Here is a 26,807-nt window from a genome sequence, read left to right on the forward strand (position 1 = left end):
ACAGGTAGATAAGGTGGTTAAGAAGGCATACGGGATACTTGCCTTTATTAGCCGAGGCATAGAATATAAGAGCAAGGAGGTTTTGCTTGAACTGTATAAAACACTAGTTAGGCCGCAGCTAGAATACTGCGTGCAGTTCTGGTCACCACATTACAGGAAGGATGTGATTGCACTAGAGGGGGTGCAGAGGAGATTTATGAGGATGTTGCCTGGGCTGAGGAATTTTAGCTATGAGGAAAGATTGGATAGGCTTGAGTTGTTTTCTTTGGAACAGAGGAGGCTGAGGGGAGACCTAATTGAGGTGTATAAAATTATGAGGGGCCTATCTAGAGTGGATAGGAAGAACCTATTTCCCTTAGCAGAAGGGTTAATAACCAGGGGGCATAGATTTAAAATAATTGGTCAGAGGTTTAGAGAGGGATTTGAGGAGACACTTTTTCACCCAGAGGGTGGTGGGGGTCTGGAACTCACTGCCTGAAAGGGTGGTAGAGGCAGAGACCCTCATCACATTTAAAAAGTACTCGGATATGCACTTGAAGTGCCATAACCTACAAGGATACGGACCAAGTGCTGGAAAGTGGGATTGGGGTGGATAGCTCTTTGTCGGCCGGCACGGACAAGATGGACCGAATGGCCTTCTTCTGTGCTGTACATTTCTATGATTCTATGATCAGACCACAGCTTGAGTACTGTGTCCATTTCTAGTTACCAAGACACAAGGGAGACATTCAAGCACTGGAGGCAGTGCAGAGAAGAGTTACGAGCTTGATCTCTAATGTGAGGAGTCTGAGTTATGAGGAGAGACTGGAGAAACCTGGGGGGAAAAATTCGGTTGGTTAGCACCTCCCGTTAGCGCCTTCGGGGGGTGCTAACGGGGCGCTAGGAACTTAGCGCCCGAGCGTGGCAATTTTAGCATCGCTCGCGAAATTGACCAGTCGTTTTGCGGTGGCGCTAAATACTACTGCCACGATCTCCTCCACCCGCAAATCGTGACATCAGTCAAGCGTGCAATGCTCCGGTAGTGCCCCGGACCAGATATTGAGTCGCGCCCCCTGCCTTAGCGCCTGCCGCTAGGAACGACAAGTAGAGGGGAATGTTTTCAAGTCGGGAAGGGGCTGGGGGAGCGCTATTTAAAGGCGGGCACTTCCTGCCTTTTCTTGTCGGCAATTTTTGGTACACGGAGGTTGAGAGGGAGAGAGACGTCTGGAGAGATTTAACGCTGTCCTAAGGAGTTTTGGCCCTCAGCACCACTTTTGAGGTTCCTAAGCGCTGAGCTCTTTCCCTGGGCCTATCCATTAGTGCTTCCAACACAATTGCTTTAGAGGTCTCTCCAGGCCGAGATTCAAGGCTGCAATGAGTAGGGTGTGGCTGGCCAGCAAGATGGCTCCTGCCCTTTAAGAACTGGACGGCGCCAGTCTGTCTGGCTTCCATGGTAACTGACATTGCCTGAGCTTCGGTAGCGCTCTGAGGTAGCGCCTCGTTCCCTGACGTTTGCGCCTTAAGAGAGGTGTGTAGCACCTGATTTAATGCTCAAATCACCTACAGGGGCGATAGAGGCAAATTTTGCAGTCAGAGGCGATAATTGGTGCCGGTCGCTAAACTTTGCGCCCGGCCGATATTAGCGCCCCAAAATGGGCGATACCCAATTCCCCTCCCCCCCCCTGGGCTTTTCAAGCTGGAAAAGAGGCGCCTAAGAGGTGATCTTATACAGGTACACAAATTCATTAAGGGTATGAAAAAGGTAAAATCCAGATAATTACTTTAAATTAAATTGCAAGAGTAGAACTAGGTGACACAGTTCAAACTAGTGAAAGGTAAATTCAGCACTGATTACCAGGAAATTCTTCTTCACACAGAGAGTGACCAATGTGTGGAATAAACTTCCAGATAGCATAGAGGAGGTGAAAACCCTGGAATCATTTAAGCAACAATTGGATGCTATAGCAGAGGATCATTTGAATCGTTTTGGACACATAAATTAGGATTTGCCGTATGGCTTTCCTTTTCTGTAATTATCTTGTGAACTGAAAATGACCAGCATAACTCACACAACAATGTATTCTCCTGAGAGTAAGTGGTTAACCTCTGGATCGTGTATCCTCTAGCAATGTGTCTGAAATTGGGGAATTACGGGCAGACCAGCAATAGTGTACCAGCGTGCTTTATCACCGTATTCTGGGATGGTTTGTAAGGGGACTGTGCACTTGGTATTTCCTGGAGTATGTTAAAGCTAAGTAACCACAATAAGAAGCACATCTAGTGTTTACGAATGACCAGCAAACAGTGACACGGATGAGCTTGTGATCGACCGATATATGTCTGGGCAAACAGTGCTAAAGATCCACAAATCCTTTGGTAAATGGCCTGCTACATTGCTGAGCTTGATTGGTGATCATTTTGATGATATAATTCAAGAATTATGTAGAAATGATTCCTAAAGTTTGGGTTCTGAGTTCCTTGGTGTTGCAGAAAGTAATGACTGACAGTTGGGCAGCGCAGCACACCGAACCTGCATCCAAATTGGTCTTAAAGTGTCAGAATTTGGTTTTAATGCCTGACTGGCTCGTTTGCTACCTTTTAAAATCATTATTATTACTGTGATAATCATGAGCAATAAAACCAAAGACCAGAGAATATAAAAATTGCACAATGTGGCTTCAGACAGATGGATGTGTATAAGTGGCTATGGCTGATGTACTCTTTAATGATTTTTCACGCTAGCTTTCAAAATACAGTACACAGTATATGCCTAATGGATGCGCTCAGCTGTGGAACAGCCCTGAGAGAGTTTCAGAACTGGAGATGAGATGGTAAGAGAAGATTAGTAAAGGCTCGGCAAGACTCATCATAGGTAGTGTCCATCTGAGACAGCTGCTTCACTGAGACGAGAGTCACCTCAGGCTACAGGGGAACCTTCCCAGACACCCACCATACAACCTTGCCTCACTAAGGGCGCACATCATAGAAGTAGTAGATTAAGAGCTATGAGTAATTGAGGTAGTTGACACAAAGGGCCGACACGGTGGTGAGAAGTTAGAGATAGGGTATATGGATTTGTTGCCACCTTTTGGTGAATGTTGATTTGAAATGTAATCATGACTTGACCACACAGACCTCCAACATAATTTCTGTGCATGTTTGTAACTTTTTGGAGTTGGATGATCGCATATGAATTTTAGAGTTCTGTCTTATAAAATAAATAGGCAGAATTCTTTGACAGCCAAGGACTTTGTGAGAAATAACAACAGAAAATGCTGGAAAAACTCAGCAAGCCATGCAACATCCGTGGAGGATGGGGATGGAGGAGGAGCAGGCAGGTGTGAAGTGACTTTATTTGGTGTGTCGACCTTTTCTCATTGAAAGCATTGGTCTGTAATTTCTCTCCTTTCTCTGGCTGCTGGACACTGCCTTCCTGTCCCACGCCCCCTGCTTCCTGTACACCCTCCTCCTGTTGTGGGAATGGAGGTCTTTCCCCACCAGTAACATAAACCTTCAACTCCAGAAAACTATCACGGTAGTCTCACTACCATCCTGTTTATGCCTAAAAATGGGACGGCAGTTATGCGAAAGTTGGGCAGGAAAGTGCCGCTGACTTTCCCCATAGTGCCAATTTTCGGGCAGACCACAATTCAAGCAACATGCACTCCTGCCAGAAACAAGCTGGGAGCCTCATTAATCTACACAAATATGAGTTAAATGACACAGTTAAAACCCCAATGCCATTTTCATTTGACAGTCCTGGTGAGGTCGTGAAATTTCTTCCTGTACTGCAGCCAAGTCCTTGGAACTATGCTGTTGGCATTTTCCTGCTCAGCCTCCTCTCTCCACTGCTTCTGGATAATTTGCTAAGACACTTGTTGACCATCGGAGGAAAAGAGGACCTCCTTTCTATTCCTCGCTTGCTCCCCGAGCACCGCCACGGCTGCATTGGAGAATTGAGGCCTCGGATAATGTCATGCTGCCTGTTGCCTCAGTAATGCACTCTCCGTGGACCACCTTTGACAGTGCATCGCCTCTTTAAGGATGGCAGTGCCCCCTAGATTTCCCAAACAGCAAGCTGCCTATAAGCAGTGCAATTAGCACTGGCAGCTTGCCTGTTGTATTTAAGTGAGGCCCAACTATGAAAATTGATTCGGCATACCACTGATATCATCAGGTGAGTGGAGCAGATTCCCTTCCCACTGTCCACCCGATGTATGCCCAGGAATGTAACAGTGAAACTCCCTTGTGATCTGGACTGGATATGCATGACTTTTGCTTGTGTACTTTTTCAATCTCTCTGAAGGTGGACCAAGTTAACACTAGATGAAGCAAAGTTTGGTTCTAATCATAAGCTATTTTATTCCACAAAGTAAGGTGAAATGTATAGAGCATACGTATGATTTGAGTTACTTAGTAAAAACATTTATAAAGTGACTCACACCGAGATGCTTTCTGTGGAAAAATGGTCACAAAATCCAGAAATGAATCCCCCATACTATACCCAGCACCTTTTTCCTCCCCCTCCCCACCATGCTCTCCCCTTGCCTGTGTTGTGGCGAGGTTGAGAACTTATCATGCTTATCAAGGTTTTGGCGCCTCAATCTTCCACCTGCTGCGTTCCCAATCTCCATCAGGTCACCGTGGGGAAGTGCCAAATGCAAGTCCATTGGTTTCCCACAGTGAGGGAGGTAAAATCAGGGAATCGCTCCAGACTGGTAGCTGGTTTTGTAGCAGGACTGGCCGTCCATTAGCAACCTAGCTTCTTAGCCAGGGGCCCAAGAAAAGGAAAATATACCGTAAACTCTAAAGTCACCAATTCATTATCAAATGTACAGACATGTCAACAGTAAATTAAAGCAAGAAAGAAAGACTTGCATTTCTATAGCGCCATTCACGACCACCGGATGTCCCAAAGCACTTTACAGCCAGTTAAGTTCTTTTTGAAGTGTAGTCACTGTTGTAATGTAGGAAACGCGGCAGTCGATGTGTGCACAGCAAGATCCCACAAACAGCAACGAGATGAGCAGATAATCTGTTTTAGTGATGTTGGCTGAGGGATACTTATTGGCCAGGACACCAGAGAGAACTACCCTGTTCCTCTTCGAAATAGTGCCATGGGATCTTTTACGTCCACCTGAGAGATCGGACAGGGCCTCAGTTTAACATCTCATCTGAAAGACTGCACCTCCGACAGTACAGCACTCCGTCAGTACTGCACTGGAGTGTCAGCATGTGCTGAAGTCTCTGCAGTGGGACTTGAACACACAACCTTCTGACTCAGAGATGAGGGTGCTACCAACTGAGCCACTGGCTGACAGGTTAAAAGTTAAAAAGAGGTTTTCATCCTTTAAAAATAAACACACAGACAAGGAATAATACTGCTATAGAGTTGCCCCAGTGTTGCTTAAGCCAGTGAGTAGCTGAACCACACAGACCAGGAAAGTTGCAAGTTCAATCCCTGGTAACTGCTGAGTTAGCTAATGCACTTGTCTTCATCACCCCTGGGTTATTGAGGGGAAAATCAGGCTTGGCTCCTGATCCTCGTCATTATCTAGTACTTACAGCAAGAGTTACATGTGTCGGGATAGGATCAAGCTTGACTTTGTGCCCCTCCTCACCCAAGCTGGATGGATAGCCTATTAATACCCGTTTCCTAGGCTCACACGTGGTAGTGAGGGGTGCCTGGTACCTGTGGAACCATACCCGAGCAAGGAGTCAACTCCTTCACTGGAGTAGGAGGGAGAAAATTGGCGGAAAAAGGAAGAAAGGAAGCAGCTTTGAGGTGATGAAAAATTGGCTGAATTGTCAGACAATTAAAAAAAAAATTGCTTGTGCCTTTAATTAAACTCTTAAATTTTCTAGCAGCGACTCATTCTATGAATGATTATCTGCAATTTGAAGGATGTGAAACCCTTGCATTTAATTTATCACCGGGCCTCCTTTTAATGTGTAAGGAAAGGAGCAGTCAGAATAAACCTGCCTGACTTGCAGTGTGTCTCAATCACTTTGCCAGACCTGGTGAGCTGAAGATAATGAGCATCACAGCATGAGCAATCATTTACCCTTTAAATGTTATTTACCTTTCACGTGCTTTCTGCGCTTTGCAAGCAATTCCAACACAGTAAGGACATTTATTTTAAATAAAGGAATGAAATTGACCTGGAAAGGGCCAGAAATTTATTAAAAACAAATATATTCTTATGTTATGGATCATTCACCCAGACATCCAGAGCGTGAGCTGAATCCTTTATTTTAGTCAGGAATGAACAAATGAAGAGAGAGAAAGAAAACCTCCCTGTGGCTAAAACGGTAAATTCGCCAGGCACAAAATGGTCACTAGCGGATTTTACACACCACCTGCTTTTCGTTACATTTCAATTTATTTCTTTATTTCAGTATGTAAAATTAGCAAACATCATGGTGGTTGAAGTCCCTTATCTTGTTTGCCATGCACAGGGCAATTTTAAAATCACATCCATTATTTTTGTCTAAAATGATTTCCAAGTTTTATGCATCTCAGGAAATCTTCATGCTGAAGCTACATTCATCATCTTTATTGTATTTCAGTGATGTACAGAATGGTAGTGTTTGGTGTAGACAGAAAAACACTTAAACAGTTTAAGTGTCCCATGAGAACAAACTTTTGATAAACCTATCACTAAACAGAGATTAGCAAATTGGGTTGTAGAATGTATCTGAGATTTTCTTCTCCCCAGCGCCAGTGGAACATTCAATTTCCAGGAGCAGCAATGGTTTGATAGCATCCTGTACTATTTTTGGTGTATATCCATACAGGAAGCCACCATACATTCTTGATCTCTTTGAATCATCAGAAAAACACCATGTTGCCAGACCACACAGTCCAGGATAACCTAAATGATTTAAATTTATTGCAAGAAGTAAGTTGCTTAATTGAAGTACCTGATATAGCACTAAATTCCTATTTTGCTGTGTTATTTATATTGTTTAATTTGTGTTATTGGATTATTCTCTTTGTACAAAAAAGGAGTTTGAATTAGCAGGAGAAAACTATCGAAAGGTCGCCCAGTGACACACCATTCCATTTATTTTGCGTAAAAGGTCAGGTTTGATTGCTAGGAGGTGTGGGCTTGCCCATTGAAGGGGATTTTTGTGGGGAGCACAGAGTGCTGGAAAGTAGCCCAAATTCTAATACCCAGATCAAAATGGAGCAGTTTGATGTGGGTGCTATGATACATGCATTGATGGATTTCAGGCCCGTCTATTAGTAATCAGCTGAAGTTATCTTTGCACTGCAAACTGTGACAGTCCTGTCAATGTTGAATTATAGGTTAGCACTGGGAATTAAACACAAAGCTTTCAAAGCGAAATTCCAGTGGGTACAAAAGCACACATTAGGCAAATGTCACCACACCACAGTGGTTTCCATGGAGTATAATGACTCTTTTTTATTACAAATGCTCAAGAACTTTGCAATTTTTTTTGCTTTTAACTTTCATTTTTTGTCACCCAGAAGATTAAAATCCAGCGCTGTGAGATTTCATCTTTAATACCTTCATTCCTTTGTCGCCCTTTTATTTTTCATCCTTATCAAAGTTACTGCTAAAGAAGAAAGACTTGCATTTATATAGCGCCTTTCACGACCACCGAATGTCTCAAAGCGCTTTACAGCCAATTAAGTATTTTTGAAGTGGTGTCACTGCTGTAATGTGAGAAATGCGGCAGTCAATTTGCGCACAGCAAGCTCCCGCAAACAGCAATGTGAAAATGACCAAATAATCTGTTTTTTTGTTATGTTGGTTGAGGGATAAATATTGGCCAGGACACCGCGGATAACTCCTCTGCTCTTCTTCGAAATAGTGCCGTGGGATCTTTTACTTCCACTTGAGAGAACAGACAGGACTTCGGTTTAACGTCTCATCTGAAAGACGGCACCTCCGACAGCGCAGCATTCCCTCAGCACTGCACTGGAGTGTCAGCCTAGCTTTATGTGCTCAAGTCCCTGGAGTAGGACTTGAACCCACAACCTTCTGACTCAGAGGCGAGTGTGCTACCAACTGAGCCACAGCTCAAAAGAATGGAACGTTTTCAATTTTGGGTAGCCAGAGTCAGCATCGGGCACTCAGGTCAGGCATAGCATGATTGGATGATTGGCTTTAAACTAAATAGTGGGGGGGAGGATTCAGCTTAAAGGTGATTTAGAATGTCAAAGGAGAAGGCAATATTGCAGGGTAGCGATAGGGGTAATGATAACCAGAGTGTGACAGGAGGAGACAGAGCGTACGAACATAAGCGTGCACCAGTAAATAGAGTCAGAATAGGGAAAAATGGTAAAAAGACAAAATTAAAGGCTCTTTATCTGAATGCACACAGCATTCGTAACAAGATAGATGAGTTGATGGCACAAATAGAAATAAATGGGTATGATCTGATAACCATTACAGAGATGTGGTTGCAAGGTGACCAAGGCTGGGAACTGAATATTATGGGGTATTTGACATTTCTGAAGGATAGGCAGAAAGGAAAAGGAGGTGGGGTAGCTTTGTTAATAAAGGATGAAATTAGTGCAGTGGTGAGAAATGATATTGGCTCAGAAGGTCAAGATGTCGAATCAGTTTGGGTGGAGCTAAGAAATAGTAAGGGAAAGAAGTCACTGGTGGGAGTAGTCTATAGGCCCCATAACAGTAACTACACTGTAGGACAGAGTATAAATCAAGAAATAATAGGGGCTTGTAAGAAAGGTACTGCGATAATCATGGGCAAATTTAATCTTCATATAGATTGGACAAATCAAATTGGCAAGGGTAGCCTTGAGGACGAGTTCATAGAATGTATTTGGGATGGTTTTTTAGAACAATACATTGTGGAACCAACCAGGGAGAAGGCTATTTTAGATCTGGTAATGTGTAATGAGACAGGATTAATTAATGATCTCATAGTAAAGGATCCTCTAGGGAAGAGTGATCATAGCATGATAGAATTTCAAATTCAGTTTGAGGGTGAGAAACTTGGGTCTGAAACTAGTGTCCTAAACTTAAATAAAGGCAATTACAAAGGTATGAAGACAGAGTTGGCTAAAGTAGATTGGAAAATAGATTAAAGAGTAAGACAGTAGATAAGCAGTGGCAGACATTTAAGGAGATATTTCATAACTCTCAGCAAAGGTTTATTCCAGTGAGAAAGAAAGACTCTATGAGAAGGATGAACCATCCGTGGCTAACTAAGGAAGTTAAGGATGGTATCAAATTGAAAGAAAAGGCATACAATGTAGCGAAGATTAGTGGTAGACCAGAGAATTGGGAAATGTTTAGAAACCAGCAAAGGATGACTAAAAAAATAATAGAGGTAGAAGATAGATTATGAGAGTAAACTAGCAAAAAATATAAAAACAGACAGTAAGAGCTTCTGCAGGTATATAAAAAGGAAGAAAGTAGCTAAAGTAAATGTTGGTCCCTTAGAGAATGAGACTGGGGAATTAATAATGGGAAACAGGGAAATGGCAGAGACTTTGAACAAATATTTGTATCAGTTTTCACGGTAGAAGACACTAAAAGCATCCCAATAATAATTGATAATCAAGGGGCTATAGGGAGGGAGGGACTTAAAACAATCACTATCACTAGAGAAAAAGTACTAGGCAAACTAATGGGACAGAAGGCTGACAAGTCCCCTGGACCTGATGGCTTACATCCTAGGGTCTTAAAAGAAGTGGCTGCAAAGATAGTGGATGCGTTGGTTGTAATCTACCAAAATTCTCTGGATTCTGGAGAGGTCCCAGCGGATTGGAAACCCGCAAATATAATGCCCCTATTCAAGAAAGGAGGGAGGCAGAAAGCAGGAGACTATAGGCCAGTTAGCCTAACATCTGTCATTGGGAAAATGCTGGAATCTATTATTAAGGAAGTAATAGCAGGACATTTAGAAAATCAGAATACAATCAAGCAGAGTCAACATGGTTTTATGAAAGGGAAATTGTTTTTGACAAATTTACTAGAGTTCTTTGAGGATGTAATGAGCAGGGTGGATAAAGGGGAACCAGTAGATGTAGTGAATTTGGATTTCCAGAAGACATTCGATAAGGTGCCACATAAAAGGTTACTGCACAAGATAAGAGCTCACAGGGTTGGGGATAATATATTAGCATGGATAGAGGATTGGCTAACTAACAGAAAACAAAGAGTCGGGATAAATGGGTCATTTTCAGGTTGGCAAACTGTAACTAGGGTGCTGCAGGGATCAGTGCTGGGGCCTCAACTATTTACAACCTATATTAATGACTTGGATGAAGGGACTGAGTGTACTGTAGCCAAATTTACTGATGATACAAAGATAGGTGGGAAAGCAAGTTGTGAGGAGAACATAAAGGGCTCAATTTTAACAGCCCCGAGGAGGTGGCTTTGGAGGTGTCAGCTGCTAAAATTGGAAAAAATGGCTTCAGACACCCAACCCGCCTCCATCCTGCCACTACGCGATTTTCGTGAGTGTCTGTTCAGCTGCTCCCAAACTTACCCGACTCCAACCAGTGGGACAGGTAGTTAAGGCAGTTAAGAGCCTGTTAACTGCCTTGATAATCCTATTTTGATAGAGGTTTCCCATTTTTGTGCCTCTGGCTCCTGTTTCCCGTCTTGTCAGAAACAGTCCAGCTGCAAGGAGACGAATTGATGGAGGACATGATCTGTCGTCATTAGCTCCGAAAGCTTGTGATTTCAAATAAAGCTGTTGGACTATATCCTGGTGTTGTGTGACTTCTTACATTTGTCCACCCCAGTCCAACACCGGCATCTCCACATCATGGCTACTATCGACACCACAAACTGCTGGCTCAAACTGGAGAGGATCTCCAAGAAGATCGCGCATATCGACACAGACATCAAGTTTCTACAGAGATGCAAGAAAGCAGACAAGATCCCGAAAAGACTACAGATCACGAACCCACTCAAGTCGACTTACAACACAGACTACGCTGAGAGACTCTGCCGTCGTACCTCTCGCACACTCCTCAACCATCTCGTACACCAGCTCTACAGCAGACGCCGCAACCTCGAAACCAAGATAGAGCCCATGTTCTCAGCCTGTGCTCAGGACACAGCAGACCAGCTACGAGACACCGCCAAACAGACGAGGCAACGGAACTACGCTGCCTACATGCACACCAAGAACAGGAAGCTTGAGAAACTCAGCATCACCACCAGCAGCAACCAAGCCTCCCCCGGTACCACGGTTGAAACCACAGGGAAGTCCATCGTCAACTTGTCCGACCACACCCTTCAACCAGCCGAAATTGAAGTTCTCAGCCGAGGGCTCAATTTCTGCCCCACCACCATAATGGACCCCATCGGTCTTGCGGCAGACACAGAGGAATTCATCAGGAGAATGAGGCTCCGGGAATTCTTCCACAAATCCCAAGATGTCAGCAGCGAACCCAATGAGACAATCAATGATCTGGAACAGCAGACAGAGGGATCCGCAGTGCAGCAACCGAAGAAGAAAGAGTCAAATTGGACCCCTCCGGAGGGTCGCTGCCCTAAGCTTGACATGTATGCTCAAGCTGTCAGGAGATGCATCAACGCCAGATTCATCAACCGCACTCACAAGACAGTCCAGAATGTCACCCGAGCACAACGCAACGCCATCCAAGCTCTCAAGACCAACCGCAACATCGTCAACAAACCAGCAGACAAAGGAGGAGCCATCGTCATACAGAACAGAACGGACTGTTGCAAAGAAGCATACCGACAACTGGACAACCAGGAACACTACAGACAGTTACCCGCAGATCCGACCAAAGAACACACCTGCCAACTCAACAGACTCATCAAGACCTTCGATCCAGACCTTCAAAGCATCCTACGCACTCTCATCCCACATACTCCCCGCGTGGGAGACTTCTACTGCCTCCCAAAGATACACAAAGCCAACACACCCGGACATCCTATCGTATCAGGCAACGGAACCCTGTGTGAGAACCTCTCTGGATTCGTCGAGGGCATCCTGAAACCCATCGTACAGGGAACCCCCAGCTTCTGTCGCGACACTACAGACTTCTTACAGAAACTCAGCACCCACGGACCAGTTGAACCAGGAACACTCCTCGCCACGATGGACGTCTCGGCACTCTACACCAGTATCCCCCACGATGACGGCATCGCTGCGACAGCCTCAGTACTCAACACCAACAACAGCCAATCTCCAGACGCCATCCTACAACTCATCCGCTTCATCCTTGACCACAATGTCTTCACCTTCGAAAACCAGTTCTTTACCCAAACACATGGAACAGCCACGGGGACCAAATTTGCACCCCAATACGCCAACATCTTCATGCACAAGTTCGAGCAAGACTTCTTCACTGCACAGGACCTCCAACCAACGCTATACACCAGATACATTGACGACATTTTCTTCCTATGGACCCACGGCGAAGAATCACTGAAAAGACTACACGATAACATCAACAAGTTCCATCCCACCATCAAACTCACCATGGACTACTCCTCAGAATCGGTTTCATTCTTGGACACACGAATCTCCATCAAAGACGGACACCTCAGCACTTCACTCTACCGCAAGCCCACGGACAACCTCACAATGCTCCACTTCTCCAGCTTCCACCCTAACCACGTTAAAGAAGCCATCCCCTATGGACAAGCCCTGCGAATACACAGGATCTGCTCAGACGATGAGGAACGCGATGGACACCTACAGACGCTGAAAGACGCCCTCATAAGAATGGGATATGACGCTCGACTCGTCGATCGACAGTTCCAACAGGCCACAGCGAAAAATCGCATAGACCTCCTCAGAAGACAAACACGGGACACAACCAACAGAGTACCCTTCGTCGTCCAGTACTTCCCCGGAGAGGAGAAACTACGCCATGTTCTTCGCAGCCTTCAACATGTTATCGATGACGACGAACACCTCGCTAAGGCCATCCCCACGCCTCCACTACTCGCCTTCAAACAGCCGCCTAACCTCAAACAGACCATCGTTCGCAGCAAATTACCCAGCTTTCAGGAGAACAGCGACCACGGCAACCTCTGCAAGACATGCAAGATCATCAAGACAGATACCATCATCACACATGAGGACACCACCCACCAGGTACATGGTACATACTCATGTGACTCGGCCAACGTTGTCTACCTCATACGTTGCAGGAAAGGATGCCCCGGAGCATGGTACATCGGCGAAACCATGCAGACACTGCAACAACAGATGAACGGACACCGCACAACGATCGACAAGCAGGAGTGTTCCCTCCCAGTCGGGGAACACTTCAGCAGTCAAGGACATTCAGCCTCCGATCTTCGGGTAAGCATTCTCCAAGGCGGCCTTCGAGACACACGACAATGCAAAATCGTCAAGCAGAAACTGATAGCCAAATTCCGCACTCATCAGGACGGCCTCAACCGGGATCTTGGGTTCATGTCACGCTACATGTAACCCCACCTGACGTAGAGTCATCCAGACTCGAGTCGTCGTTGGCTTATTCTCTCTACACAGATGCGGCCGGACCTGCTGTGATTTCCAGCAAAAAAATAGTTTTTTGTTTGTTTTTTTTGTTTTTCATACAGACCCCAGCATCTGCAACATTTGACCCCCTGTGACCCCACCTCATTGTTCTTTGATATAATGTTTTCTTGACTGGCCTGTTTGGACACCATTCACACCTTTGATTGCTGTGATTATCTCTCTGCCGAGGTGTGATAAAGGGCAGTTAGAAAGATTACCTGTAATCATCTGCCGGTATTCTCTGACTATATATGCTGTGCCTATATGCATTTCTTCACTTTACCTGACGAAGGAGCAGCGCTCCGAAAGCTTGTGATTTCAAATAAAGCTGTTGGACTATAACCTGGTGTTGTGTGACTTCTTACATTTGTCCACCCCAGTCCAACACCGGCATCTCCACATCATGGTCATTATTGGTGCAGAACTTTAAAAGCGCTCCTGTAACATGGCTGGCATTCAAATGCAACAACTTTTTGTTGGAGGTTTGGGATAAGATTTTGCAAATCTACTGACCTTGTGACTGGTTAAACTGACACACATCTGCTGTTTGAACTGTTTGGGAATAATTTCAGGCCACTTTGAGTGTGTGCTTGCAAGCTTCTTGCCTCAACTGAAATCTATAACAATGGGATGGGAACCATTTACATCCTCTCATCCTGGTCGCCAGATTCAGAGGAAGAGCAGCGCGGTTTAGTGCTGCTGGATGAACAAGTGGCTCAGCACACAGCCTCCTTGGGGGAAGATGAAGAGGAAGAGAACAAGGATGAGGAGTGATGCTATGCGGGGCCGGATGTGGCCAATCCAGCACCAGGCGACCACATTGCTGGCCGTCAGGCAAGCGATGCATTAATCCATGCCAGATTTGCGTAAGACGGCAGACACATGGAGATGAATATAAGTCCGACATTCTCAAAACTCCAGGCATCATCTGTCCAATAAATGGTGGTTTGCACTCAGTGGCACCACCAACATTCTACATGGAAATCGCCCATAGCCTTCACTCTTGAACTTCCATTTCCCAGAACACAGAGGCCACACTTTAGGTGATCTCAGCAGATCATGAAACCTTTTCCCACACTGAACCCATGTGAGTCTGCACACAGACCTCGAGCTCACCTCCTCAGCAATTTGCAGCCAAGCTGCCTTGGTTTGCGGAAGAGGCCTCCTCCTTCCGTTTCCAGGGAAGAGGAACTCCTGATGTCCTCTAACACCCTCAACAAGAGCATGGAGAGAGCCCTCATTGAACCTGGGTGCAGCCTTAGTTATTGGGGCTGCCATTCCTGCAACAGCCAGCACCTTTAAGAAAAAAAAGCATTAATATTACTAAGCCAATGATTGGAACAAATCTGGAATCTTTTTCATTTCATAGTCAGATAATAAATTGATATATAAAAAAATCATAAATATCTTTCTGGAATAATATGATCAGCAATTTCACTCCTTAAATTTTGTTCAGAACAGACGCTGTCAACTCCCCTTTCTATATAATACAGCACCAATCCATCCCATTGACATTTTTCCCAAAGGGGCCATGGCCCCTTTAAATTTTCATTCAAACAATGCGTCATCAGACATGAGAAACTGACAGCCTCCAAGCAATTGCCTGGAGGGACCCGCACGTCGGCCGTAACGAGGCCAATCAAGCCAAAATAGTAACTGATGGGAGGCGGCAGCCGGGAGCGGGTCCACCTTCAACCCGCCTCTATTAGTAAAATCGAGCCCAAAGAGCCTGCAAAGGGATATAGACAGGTTAAGTGAGTGGCCAAAAATTTGGCAGATGGAGTATAATGTGGGAAAATGTGAGGTTATCCACTTTGGTAGGAAAAATAAAAAAGCAAATTATTATTTAAATGGAGAGAGACTACAAAATGCTGCGGTACAGAGGGATCTGGGCATCCTCGTATATGAAACACAAAAAATTAGCACGTAGGTACAGCAATTAATTAGGAAGGCAAATGGAGTGTTGGCCTTTACTGCAAGGGGGATGGAGTATAAAAGTAGGGAAGTCTTGCTATAACTGTACAGGGCGCTGGTGAGACCACACCTGGAGTACTGCGTGCAGTCTCCTTATTTAAGGAGGGATATACTTGCATTGGAGGCAGTTCAGAGAAGGTTCACGAGGTTGATTCTGGAGATGAAGGGCTTGTCTTATGAAGAAAGGTTGAGCAGGTTGGGCCTATACTCATTGGAGTTTAGATGAATGAGAGGTGATCTTATTGAAACATAATATTCTGAGGGGGCTTGACAGGGTAGATGCAGGGTGGATGGTTCCCCTTGTGGGGGAATCTAGAACTAGGGGGCATAGTTTCAGGATAAGGGGATACCCATTTAAAACGGAGATGAGGAGGAATTTCTACTCTCAGAGGGTCGTGAATCTTTGGAATTCTCTACCCCAGAGGGCTGTAGAGATGGAGTCATTGAATATATTCAAGGCAGAGATAGAAATATATTTGAGCTACAGGGGAGTGAAGGGTTATGGAGAGCGGGCGGGAAAGTGGCGCTGAGGCCAAGATCAGATCAGTCATGATCTTATTGAATGGTGGAGCAAGCTCGAGGGGCCAAATGGCCTACTCCTGCTCCTGCTCCTATTTCTTATGGATGTAGAGTAAATCTCCCTGTCCAACTATATTCCTTGGGTTTGAGGGAATCAGTGACAGAGCTAAGGGAACTGTTGGGTCGGTCAACCGAGGCAGTGGGTGGAGAGCAACGATCCCTCTTATTTTTTTTTGTCGTGCGTGGCCCCTTTAACTGGCTGTGCGGCCCATTCAAATTTTCCCGTATATGCATTTTCTTCCATATAAAAGCCAGTGAGCAGCCTGCGCGGGACCTCCAGACTGCTGCGCGGCCATGTAGCTTAGCAGGAACATTGGTGGAGAGGCAGAGGAGAGGGATTTGAGAGTTGGAGAGTGTGTTGGTGAGGATGCTGAGGTTAGAGATGTTCAGGGAGCTGTGGATGGTGAGGGAGATAAGGAATTGATCTAAGATGGCCTCGTCCATGATCGAAACTTAACGGCAAAGTTGAGGGGTACAGCATGGGTGTGGGCGGGGAAGTTAATATGTAGACAGTGACTAAGAGCAGGAGGACAGAAAAGTTGGAGGCGCGGGCAAGGGGAATTTAGATAAACATTGAAATCACTGAGGATAAAGAGTCACTCTTGGGGGCAAAAATTACCATGCACTTTTGGAGGGTGGTAGATAATTATTACTTTAAAGGAGGGGCGGAAGTAATGGTGCCAAAGGAGAAAGGGGAGAGGTCATGATGGAACTTGGTGATGAGAGCTCATTAAAGTGGCTGCACGACATTGTGTTGGCTAGCGCTGCAATTACTGACCTCTCCTAACAGCGACCAGTTGTACAGAAGCTGTTGGTGAGAATTGCGAGTGCTACTTAAAGCCATGCTCAGCTTTTACTGTTCACTTGCTGATTGAGATCGACTGACTATACTGCATTCGAAGAGGACTTTTGATACACATCGGGAGACTTTCTGGGACACTTTGTCAAGACTTCACCAACACTCTATCAACATATGTTCCAGAAATTTTCTGAGGACTTCACCTAAAAAGAGTCAGTGCGGTGCTACTCCACCTTATTGGAGACCTTATAGGAGTCAACAGGAGAAAGGGAGTGGTTGGTCATGGGGATCTTGCTAGGGGTCCCCCTTGGTCTGGAGGAGGAATGGGAGGAGGAGATGAGGTCAGGCAGAGCAGCACCAGCTGCTGGAGGAGAGAGGGACAGGAGGGCGAGGAGACAGGGGCGAGGAGGGCTCTCAGAAGCAGGCCCTAGCCACCCAGGGTCTTCAGACGGTACTACTCCTACATTCCCATGACCCAAAATCAGTGCTTGAGGAGGCTGCGCTTTACCAAGGAGGTTGTCACAGAGATCTGTGGCCTCATGGAAGGAAGACTCGACATCGCAGCAAGCCAGGACTGCATTGCCTGTGGCAGTCAAGGTCACAGTAGCACTTAATTTTTATGCTACTGGAACCTTTCAGGCTGCCACAGGTCTCATATCACAATCACTTATCAGTCACATATCACAATCCTCTGTGCACTTCTGCATAAGGGAGGTTGCTGCAGCTCTATACACTCTGAGGAATAACTATATGTAATTCCCTATTGTCAGAGAAGACCAGAGGCAGAGAGCTCTAGGATTCAACAGGATTGCAGGATTCCCCATGTTCCAGGGAACCATTGACTGCACACATGTGGCCACTCAAACCCCTCATTTAAACTCGGAGGTGTTCAGGAACAGGAAGGGATTCCATTCCCTCAATGTGCAGCTCACGTGCGACCACATGCAGGTGAGGACACCGCTGCACCCCTGCTCTTCTTCAAAATAGTGCCATGAGATCTTTTACGTCCACTTGAGAGGGCAGATGTGGCCTCGGTTTAATGTCTCATCTGAAACACAGCGCCTCCGACAGTGCAGCGCCCCCTCGGTACTGCACTGGAGTGTCAGCCTAGCTTTTGTGCTCAAGTCCCTGGAGTGGGACTTAAACCTGCAACCTTCTGACCACTGAGCCACGGCTGACCGTATACTATAGCGGTACTTCTGACCACTGAACCGCGGCTGACAGTATACTATAGCGGTACTTCTGACCACTGAGCCACGGCTGACCGTATACTATAGCGGTACTTCTGACCACTGAGCCGCGGCTGACCGTATACTATAGTGGTACTTCTGACCACTGAGCCGCGGCTGACCGTATACTATAGCGGTACTTCTGACCACTGAGCCGCGGCTGACAGTATACTATAGCGGTACTTCTGACCACTGAGCCGCGGCTGACCGTATACTATAGCGGTACTTCTGACCACTGAGCCGCGGCTGACAGTATACTATAGCGGTACTTCTGACCACTGAGCCGCGGCTGACAGTATACTGACCGTATACTATAGCGGTACTTCTGACCACTGAGCCACGGCTGACCGTATACTATAGCGGTACTTCTGACCACTGAGCCGTGGCTGACCGTATACTATAGCGGTACTTCTGACCACTGAGCCGTGGCTGACCGTATACTATAGCGGTACTTCTGACCACTGAGCCGCGGCTGACAGTATACTATAGCGGTACTTCTGACCACTGAGCCGCGGCTGACCGTATACTATAGCGGTACTTCTGACCACTGAGCCATGGCTGACAGTATACTATAGCGGTACTTCTGACCACTGAGCCGTGGCTGACAGTATGCTGACCGTATACTATAGCGGTACTTCTGACCACTGAGCCACGGCTGACCGTATACTATAGCGGTACTTCTGACCACTGAGCCGTGGCTGACCGTATACTATAGCGGTACTTCTGACCACTGAGCCGTGGCTGACCGTATACTATAGCGGTACTTCTGACCACTGAGCCGCGGCTGACAGTATACTATAGCGGTACTTCTGACCACTGAGCCACGGCTGACCGTATACTATAGCGGTACTTCTGACCACTGAGCCACGGCTGACCGTATACTATAGCGGTACTTCTGACCACTGAGCCGTGGCTGACCGTATACTATAGCGGTACTTCTGACCACTGAGCCGCGGCTGACAGTATACTATAGCGGTACTTCTGACCACTGAGCCACGGCTGACCGTATACTATAGCGGTACTTCTGACCACTGAGCCACGGCTGACAGTATACTATAGCGGTACTTCTGACCACTGAGCCGCGGCTGACCGTATACTATAGCGGTACTTCTGACCACTGAGCCGCGGCTGACCGTATACTGTAGCGGTACTTCTGACCACTGAGCCGCGGCTGACCGTATACTATAGTGGTACTTCTGGATATTTTCTACAGTTCAAGTTGACGTGTCATATGGAAATTTCACCCACCCACCATTACACTTACTGAAATCCTAGTGACAACACTGCAGGTTAAATACAGATAAAAAGCAAGAACAATGAGATTGGTTGTTAATCTAAGCTTAGGTGGAGGAATATAAAGGAAAATGCACAAGAAAGGATGTGTGGCAACAGGGAGCTGTCTCAATTAGACTATTTCCTGCGCACATAGTTGAAAATAATGTCCGTATATTAATAACAGACTCTGCACAGAACCGGACTCCAAGCTCTTTGATTACATTATGATGCCTGTAATATAAGAAGTTGATCTAAGGGATTCAATTTGCTCTTAATTTGTTTAGTGATGTTGTACATAGCCACAGACCCATCAGAGTGCACTGGCAAATTACTCTTGTGGGTGAAAGTACTGTACCTTCAGGTTGGCGGGACAATGAGAGCAGAGACTTGGTAAGCTAATCACAAAAATAACTTTAATTTGTGTTGGCTAACATCTTTAAGTTACTAAATAACAACAGAAAATGCTGGAAAAACTCAGCAGGCCAGGCAACATCCGTGGAGAGAAATTAGAGTCGACGTTTTGAAAAAGGGTTTCGACCTGAAACGTTGACTCTAATTTCTCTCCACGGATGTTGCCTGGCCTGCTGAGTTTTTCCAGCATTTTCTGTTGTTATTTCAGATTTCCAGCATCTGCAGTTTTTTGCTATCTTTAAGTTACTGTTAGGGACTGATTAAGATGAAAGTCTCCTCTTTTTGTTGGTTGTAAGCATCTTATGTGAGATGAATTTAGACAATCTTGACCAAGTTCCTTGGGCTCACAGCACATCCCTATTTGGCACTAATTATTGGCAATCACACTCAGACAGGCCACATGATGGTGTGAAAAATACCACACTGGTGCAGTAAGGAGCATTCTTCTGAAGTTGGACTGAGGCAGAGCAGAGGGAGCTTTACTCTCTATCTAACTGTGCTGTATCTGACTGCAGAGTGATGGCTGCTGACACTGGACACAGAAATGGAAAGTGTTCCATCCCCAAGTACTAGCATACGTCACCTTGATGGGAACAAAATTGGCATTATACAAAAAGGAGAGGTTTGAGACCTGGACAGCTGCCTAGAACATTCACTTTCAAGTTGGCACAAGGTTTCAGCCAGGAACCAGAATGATCAATGGGGAAAGTACAGCAGCAGCATAACAGTAAATGCTGGAAATACTCAGCAGGTCGGGCAGCATCTGTGGAGAGAGAAACCGAGTTAATGTTTCGTCGACCTGAAACGTTGGCCGGAATTCAGACGGCGGGATTGGAGGCGGGTCAGAGGTTAAAATCGCAATGATTGACGGCGGGTTCTGAATCCACTGTGATCCCACCTTCACGCATCTTTCCCAAGTGTCAGGTCTCTGATTTGCAAACAGACCCGACACCAAGTGGTGGGAAAGGGATTAAAGGCACTTAACTGCCTTTTAAGTGGTACTTTAAAGCTATTTTCACAGGGTTTTTAGATTTTCCAGCTTCTGGGTCGCGTATCACAACATTCTAACAACACGCCAGGTAAGTGTGGCGTGAACACTAGCGAGCTGGGGACTTCACAGCTGCAACTGCAGTGTAAAAGCTGCACTCTCAAATCTTGTCATTTAGAAATCTGTAAGGTTGGTGATTGAATAATTTGGGGGGCATAATCTGTGTTTAGGCTGTAAGTATGTGTTGTGCACTATCGATCCACTGTAACCTGCATTGCTGGATTTTAAAGGTGCACTTACCCTAAACTGTACCACTTCAAATTGTCAGCACACAGACGGCAACGATGCCAAACCTTCGTTCTACATCAACTTATTACAATATTGGCAAAGAACAGAAACTTTACAAATAAATCTATCATAACACCCAAGTGAGAACCCTTGTGATTATTAACGTGACATCTTCCTCTTACGCATGCTTCTACGTTGTGAGACCCCTGTGGCTTCAGCCTGCTCACTCCCCTGCTGCTCCTGCTTAGACGCCTTTGGCGGCCGTCCTCTGGTTTTGCGAGCCTTGGAGGGCCCTGCCAAAGTCTGCTCCTCCTGCGGCTGTGCAGGGGCAGACTCGGCCATCTCTGTTGGCTCAGGCAGATGGGGCTCTGACCGAGGGCTCGGCAGTGGCAAGGGAGTGTGAGCGCTTGGAGAGGAGCCCCCACTGCCTTGTGCTCGAACACCACCGTCCCTCTCATGGGTCGCCCGCACTTCACTGTTAGCAAGTTGCTGGAGAGCACCTTGTTGCACATCGGTGGGACCACGTGGACTCGTCTCTGTACTGACAGTCCTCATAACTGGGACATCCATGTGCTTCTGGTTCCTCTCCATGATAGATGGCCTTCTATCCTCCATAGCTGACCATCTATCTAGAAGAACCACCATGTTGGCTTGTGCCTGGTGAGTTAGGTCCTCCATGGAGGTTGCCATCCTTTCCATAGCGGCATCTAGATTGCCCATAGCGTTCACCACGGCATTGCTAATGTTTACGATGGACTCCTCCATTCTCTGCACACTCGTAGTTACCGTGGAAACAAACCCACTCAGCCTCCTGCACGTGTTCCTGAAGCTCCAGCACCGCTCTCTTTCTGGATGGCCCCAGAGGCTCAGCGTTTACATGCAGCTGAGTAGAGCTGGCAGAGCCCAGCATCCTCCGACGAGGACTATCCACTGCTGTACCTGTCTCCAACATCTGCTCCTGCTCACTTGTGAGCTGTGATACACCAGGTGATAACACTATTCTATCTCGCAAAAAACCCACTGAGGTGTGCGTCTCTGCACTGGTGCTGGGGGCGCTGAATGCTGGTGACGCTGCTCCCTCAGAGGCTGGTGGTTCCTCTGAGGAGTGCTCCTGCTCTTCCTCCTGGACAGTGGGGAGTGGGGCTCTCGATGGTCTTCTAGGCGAGTAAAGGCATGAGTTATACAAGTGAAATGTATGTTGCCGACACATCCCATTGTGCAGATGCTTAGCACTCAATCTCTATGAACATCATCTCCCATATTAGTCACTCACGAATGCTAAATCAGAGGGTTGGAAAGCAATTCTGTCACCAGCTTGCTCTTCTACGCCCATCTCTCCGTCCCCCACTTCCAGCTCCTCTGCACCTCCGACGATCTCCAGTGCTGCCTCCTCAGTGCTCGTTAGGTGCGCCAGGGATGGTGAGCCTCCTCCTGTCCTCTCCCTCTCCCTTTTATTGTGGGCTCTCTTCTCCTGTAATGAGGGACACAATGGAGTTTGAAAGAGATTGATGGAGTGAGTGTAAAGAATGGATGACATAGATGTTTAGAGGGAGACTATGAAGGAGTGAGGTGCACTCCCTGTGCGTTGTTAGTTGTTGGCATTGCATAAGAGTGTGAATGGTGCATAGTAAGATGGTGACATGATTCTGTACAGAGAAAGAGGGATGGGTGAGGGTGCAAGGGATGTTAGAGTGAGTTGGGATGTGCAGGGGAAGGTTGCCAATGCAGAGTGATGGGGATGAGAAGAGATGGGAAGCAGCTGGAAGGTAAGTGTGATGTTATACTCACTTTTGTTGATCACACCAGATCATTAAACATCTTGCGACACTGTACCCAGGTGCGTATGCAGACCGACCTCGAACTGACCTCCTCAACAATTTGCAGCACTTCAGGGAACAAAATGGAAATGAATCTTCAGAGGGGACATGGCCCCTTTAAATAATCAGTCCAACATCGCGTCATCAGACGCGAGCAGCTGACCCGCATCCAGCAATTGCCTTGGAGAAACCGCACGTCGGCCTTAAAAGGCCAATCAACGTAAAATTTCAACTGCAAGGCGGCGGGAACCGGGAGCGGGTCTGGAACCCGCCGAACAGCAGACCCGCCACCATCCCACCTCCAGGCGCAAAATCGCGGCCGTTAACTCTGTTTCTCTCTCCACATATGTTGCCTGACCTACTGAGTATTTCCAGCATTTTCTGTTTTTATTTCAGATTTCCAGCATCTGCAGTATTTTGCTTTTGTGGCAACATAACCGTGCTCTTCAGGGTCGATTTTCTGATTAATTAATAGGTAGCATACCTGTGATTTCCCGACATCCAATTCCAGCGGGCAAGGATCACGTATTCGGAAAATGGTTCTTTCAAGTGCAGAATGATGTCTCAAAGCGCTTTACAGGGTAGAGGAGAAAAGTGCAGTATGTACAATTGTGGTTGCTGTCCTTGAATATTGGGTTAGACTGTCAGCCAGTGATACTGACAAATCTCAGCTGTCAACCATCACACCATTGGCCATTATATAAACTCAAAATGTAGACCTACAAAGCTAACCCTAACTTGGCACGAATCGGCAGTCTCACTGGGAGAGGTCACGGAATAACTGCTGTGGAGAATGGAATAATGTCACACTTGCGGTTGCCCCGTTCAGGTTTTTGCTGAGCAATTGGGGATATGGTAGCATAGTGGTTATGTTACTGGGCCAGTAATCCAGAGGCCTGGACTAATGATCCAGAGACATGAGTTCTAAATCCAACCATGGCAGCTGGGGAATTTAAATTCAATTAATTAAATAAATCTGGAATAAAAAGCTAGTATCGGTAATAGTGACCATAAAACGAGCTGATTGTCGTAAAAACCCTGGGAAGGAAATCTGCGGTCTTTTCCTGGTCTGGCCTATACGTGACTCCTGACACTCAGGAATGTGGTTGACTCTTAACTGCCCTTTGAAATGGCCTAGCAAGCCACTCAGTTCTATTCAAGAAGGCGGCTCATCACCACCTCCTCGAGGGCAATAAATGCCGGCCATGCTGGCGACGTTCACGTCCCATGAATGAATTTTTAAAAAGTACGATTCTTGAGCAAGCAAGGGAGGCAGCAGAAGTCTGGTTTTCCAAGTTTGCTCCTGGTTTTTGATTTGCATTGCGGAGCATTAAAAAAAGTCACAACCAAACCTATTTAGATTATTCCCACAGTTACAAAGCCATCTTAAAATATAGTCCAGTGCCACCAACAAAGAGAGGAGCAGCCGTTCATGGGAGTTAATAAACTACATTTGAACAAAAGGCTGGCTAACAGGCAGGAGCTAGGAAATCCTGCAGAAGAGCATCGACAGAGTGAGACTGTATGGAAGCAAATACACCCCTATACAGTTTGAATATTAAGGCCACACAATCTCTATAATATATAAAAAGTCTTATGTCTGTGCACACTTCCGTTACAAATTCCTATGTCTACATTTACAATGAAAGCTGGCTATGTAAACTCCGCACGCTGTAATTCTGCCCTCTGGCCATTGGTGATTCTGGAACATCTCAGTTTTGTGTCTTCCAGATCCTTAGCCTGTACTGCACAGAGACGCCAATGCTGCAACCGACTCTACTTCAAAATTGGCTGCAAATAACAATATAAAATCAAACATTGGATAAAAGAAGGATTAAATGGCTGACTTTAAAATGGTACTGAATTATGTCTGCCTGTCCTGATCTAGATTCAACTTCCCCAACTACCAGAAAAGATAGGAGGGAAAGCAAAGAAAGAAGGGGAAGAGAGAGAAGGAAAAACAAACTGGATTTTTTTTTAAAGTGTTACCCGTCCATGAATGTGAGACAAAAGCGACTCCCCTTTATTTCGCTCCCAGCCCATCTCCGCCTACCCTTCTCTGTGTCACTGTGTGGTTCCCGCTTCTCATTTTTATTTATGTACTCAGTATTTGTTTAGTACTTACTCATGAGTAACAAGTGTTTTTCTCCCTTTTCTCTTGAAGGCACTGGCCTAGAAATTCAGTAGAGCCACATTTGGGGCGCTACAGCATGGCGTTCGCTAACTTTTGCGCCCGGCGCAACTTAGCGCCACCTTCGCCGATATTCAGTTGCATCGCCAAAAGAGGTTGCTGCTGCGCTAAAGCAGGCGATGCACGACTATCATTAGGCGCTAAGCCGGCAATCCGGGGCGCAAACACCGAAGGCGGGCGCAGCGCAGGTGCGGCGAGTTGCTCATTGAGGGCAGACAGTCAGGCGCCGGTCAGCACTTAAAGGGGGAGGGTGGAATTGTTTGGCTGCCATGCCCTGCACACTGCAGCCCTAAGGCAAGGCCTGAACACTGCTTCTGGAACTGCTCCACGCCCAGGAGAATGGAGAAGGCCAGGGAGAGAGCGCAGCGCTTCGGCGAGGGTGACCTGAGGCTGCTGGTTGGCGCAGTGGACCACAGGCGCCATATCCTCTTCCCTGAGGGTGGCAGGAGGCCACTGCCCACCGAATATCGGAAAGCATGGAGGGAGGTGGCAAACAGGGTCACGTCCAACAGCGTGGTTGGCAGGACACCAACCCAATGCCGGAAAAAATTCAGCGACCTCACTCGGGTTGTCAGGGTGAGTACCCTTTCGAGTATCCTCCTCATCCCTGCATGTGCACCTCACTTTATGGCCAAAGGGGCCTGAAAGCCCTAATGGCCAGCCCTCATCCAGCAGCTATGGGACTGTCATGAAAATCACTTGCACATTCAGTACTTTATACACTGTCAGGGCTATTCGAACATGGGAGGCAGTGCAGGCGAGTTCAGGGCTTGACACTGTCAGGGCTATTCGACCATGGGAGGCAGTGCAGGCGAGATCAGGGCTTGACACTGTCAGGGCTATTCAACCATGGGAGGCAGTGCGGGCAAGATCAGGGCTTGGCACTGTACTTAGAGGCCATCCTTTCTCTTGCAGGGCAAGCTGGCGCATAACAGAAGACAGCAGCGACAGACCGGGGGAGGCCGTCCTGACCTGAAACAGCTGAGCGACCTCGAGCAGCGAGTGGAGCGGATCATGGCAGGCCGGCTGAGTGGCCCCATCGCCACTGGAGATGCTGACCCTGTTCTGGGCACCAATGGTAAAGTCATCACCTTTTTGACCTCTCTCTTTCCACTTGCGCCTCACACCAGCATCCTTTGCCACTATCGAACCAATGCAGTGCACAGCAGCACTCATGCCTCCCTTGCTGCCACCCTGTCCTCACTCTAAAGCAACTCTTGTGCCTCCCTGCTTTCAGATGGTGACTCGCCAGGTGAGGAGGCGGCCCCTCAAGCTGGCACTGTGTCCGAGTCAGACATAGAGGAGGAGGAAGAGGAAGCCGGCCCATCAGGGACACACTCAGCCGAGGCAGCCCATGGCCATGATGGTGACACGTCTTCCCTGGAGGGGAGCAGGGGGGAAGGGTCAGAAGAGAGTGAAGCTCCGGGGACCAGCGGGCTGCAGCAACGCGGGAGGGGTGGGGAAGCTCGGCGGCCTTCACCCCGGAAGGTGAGTGCGGCCTCCAGCCCTGCTACGGTGAGCGCAGAGGAGGTGCGGCTCCTAGCGGAAATGGGCACCCAGGCTGAGCACAGGCACACTGAACTCATGGCTGCAGTGGCAAGGATGCCTGACTCCATAGAGTCACTGGCAAGGAGTGTGCAGGAATTCGGGGCAGCACAGGCCAGGAGTCTGCAACAATTCAGTGCAGCACAGGCCAGGAGTCTGCAGGACTTTGCGGCAGCACAGGCTAGGAGTCAGCAGGACTTCGCTGCATCACAGGCGGCTTCTAGCCAAGTGCTCA

The 26,807-nt window shown here is 47.0% G+C and overlaps 1 protein-coding gene across 9 annotated transcripts in view; it reads left to right on the plus strand.

Moving 5' to 3' along the window:
* Window positions 1-26,807, plus strand: part of st3gal2 (ST3 beta-galactoside alpha-2,3-sialyltransferase 2) — a 782,475-nt gene that overhangs the window by 304,929 nt on the left and 450,739 nt on the right. The window contains exon 1 of one of the 9 annotated variants that reach the window (XM_085990971.1): window positions 5,740-5,764. The exons of the other annotated variants lie outside the window; for them this stretch is intronic. The gene's annotated coding sequence lies outside the window, so the exon portion shown is untranslated. Of the gene's footprint in view, window positions 1-5,739; window positions 5,765-26,807 lie in introns of those variants that run through there. 9 annotated transcript variants of the gene reach the window in all.

This window comes from Somniosus microcephalus, chromosome 6 (assembly GCF_052327205.1).
Source record: "Somniosus microcephalus isolate GS21.2 chromosome 6, FLI_Smic_1.0, whole genome shotgun sequence".
Lineage (NCBI taxonomy): Eukaryota > Metazoa > Chordata > Chondrichthyes > Squaliformes > Somniosidae > Somniosus > Somniosus microcephalus.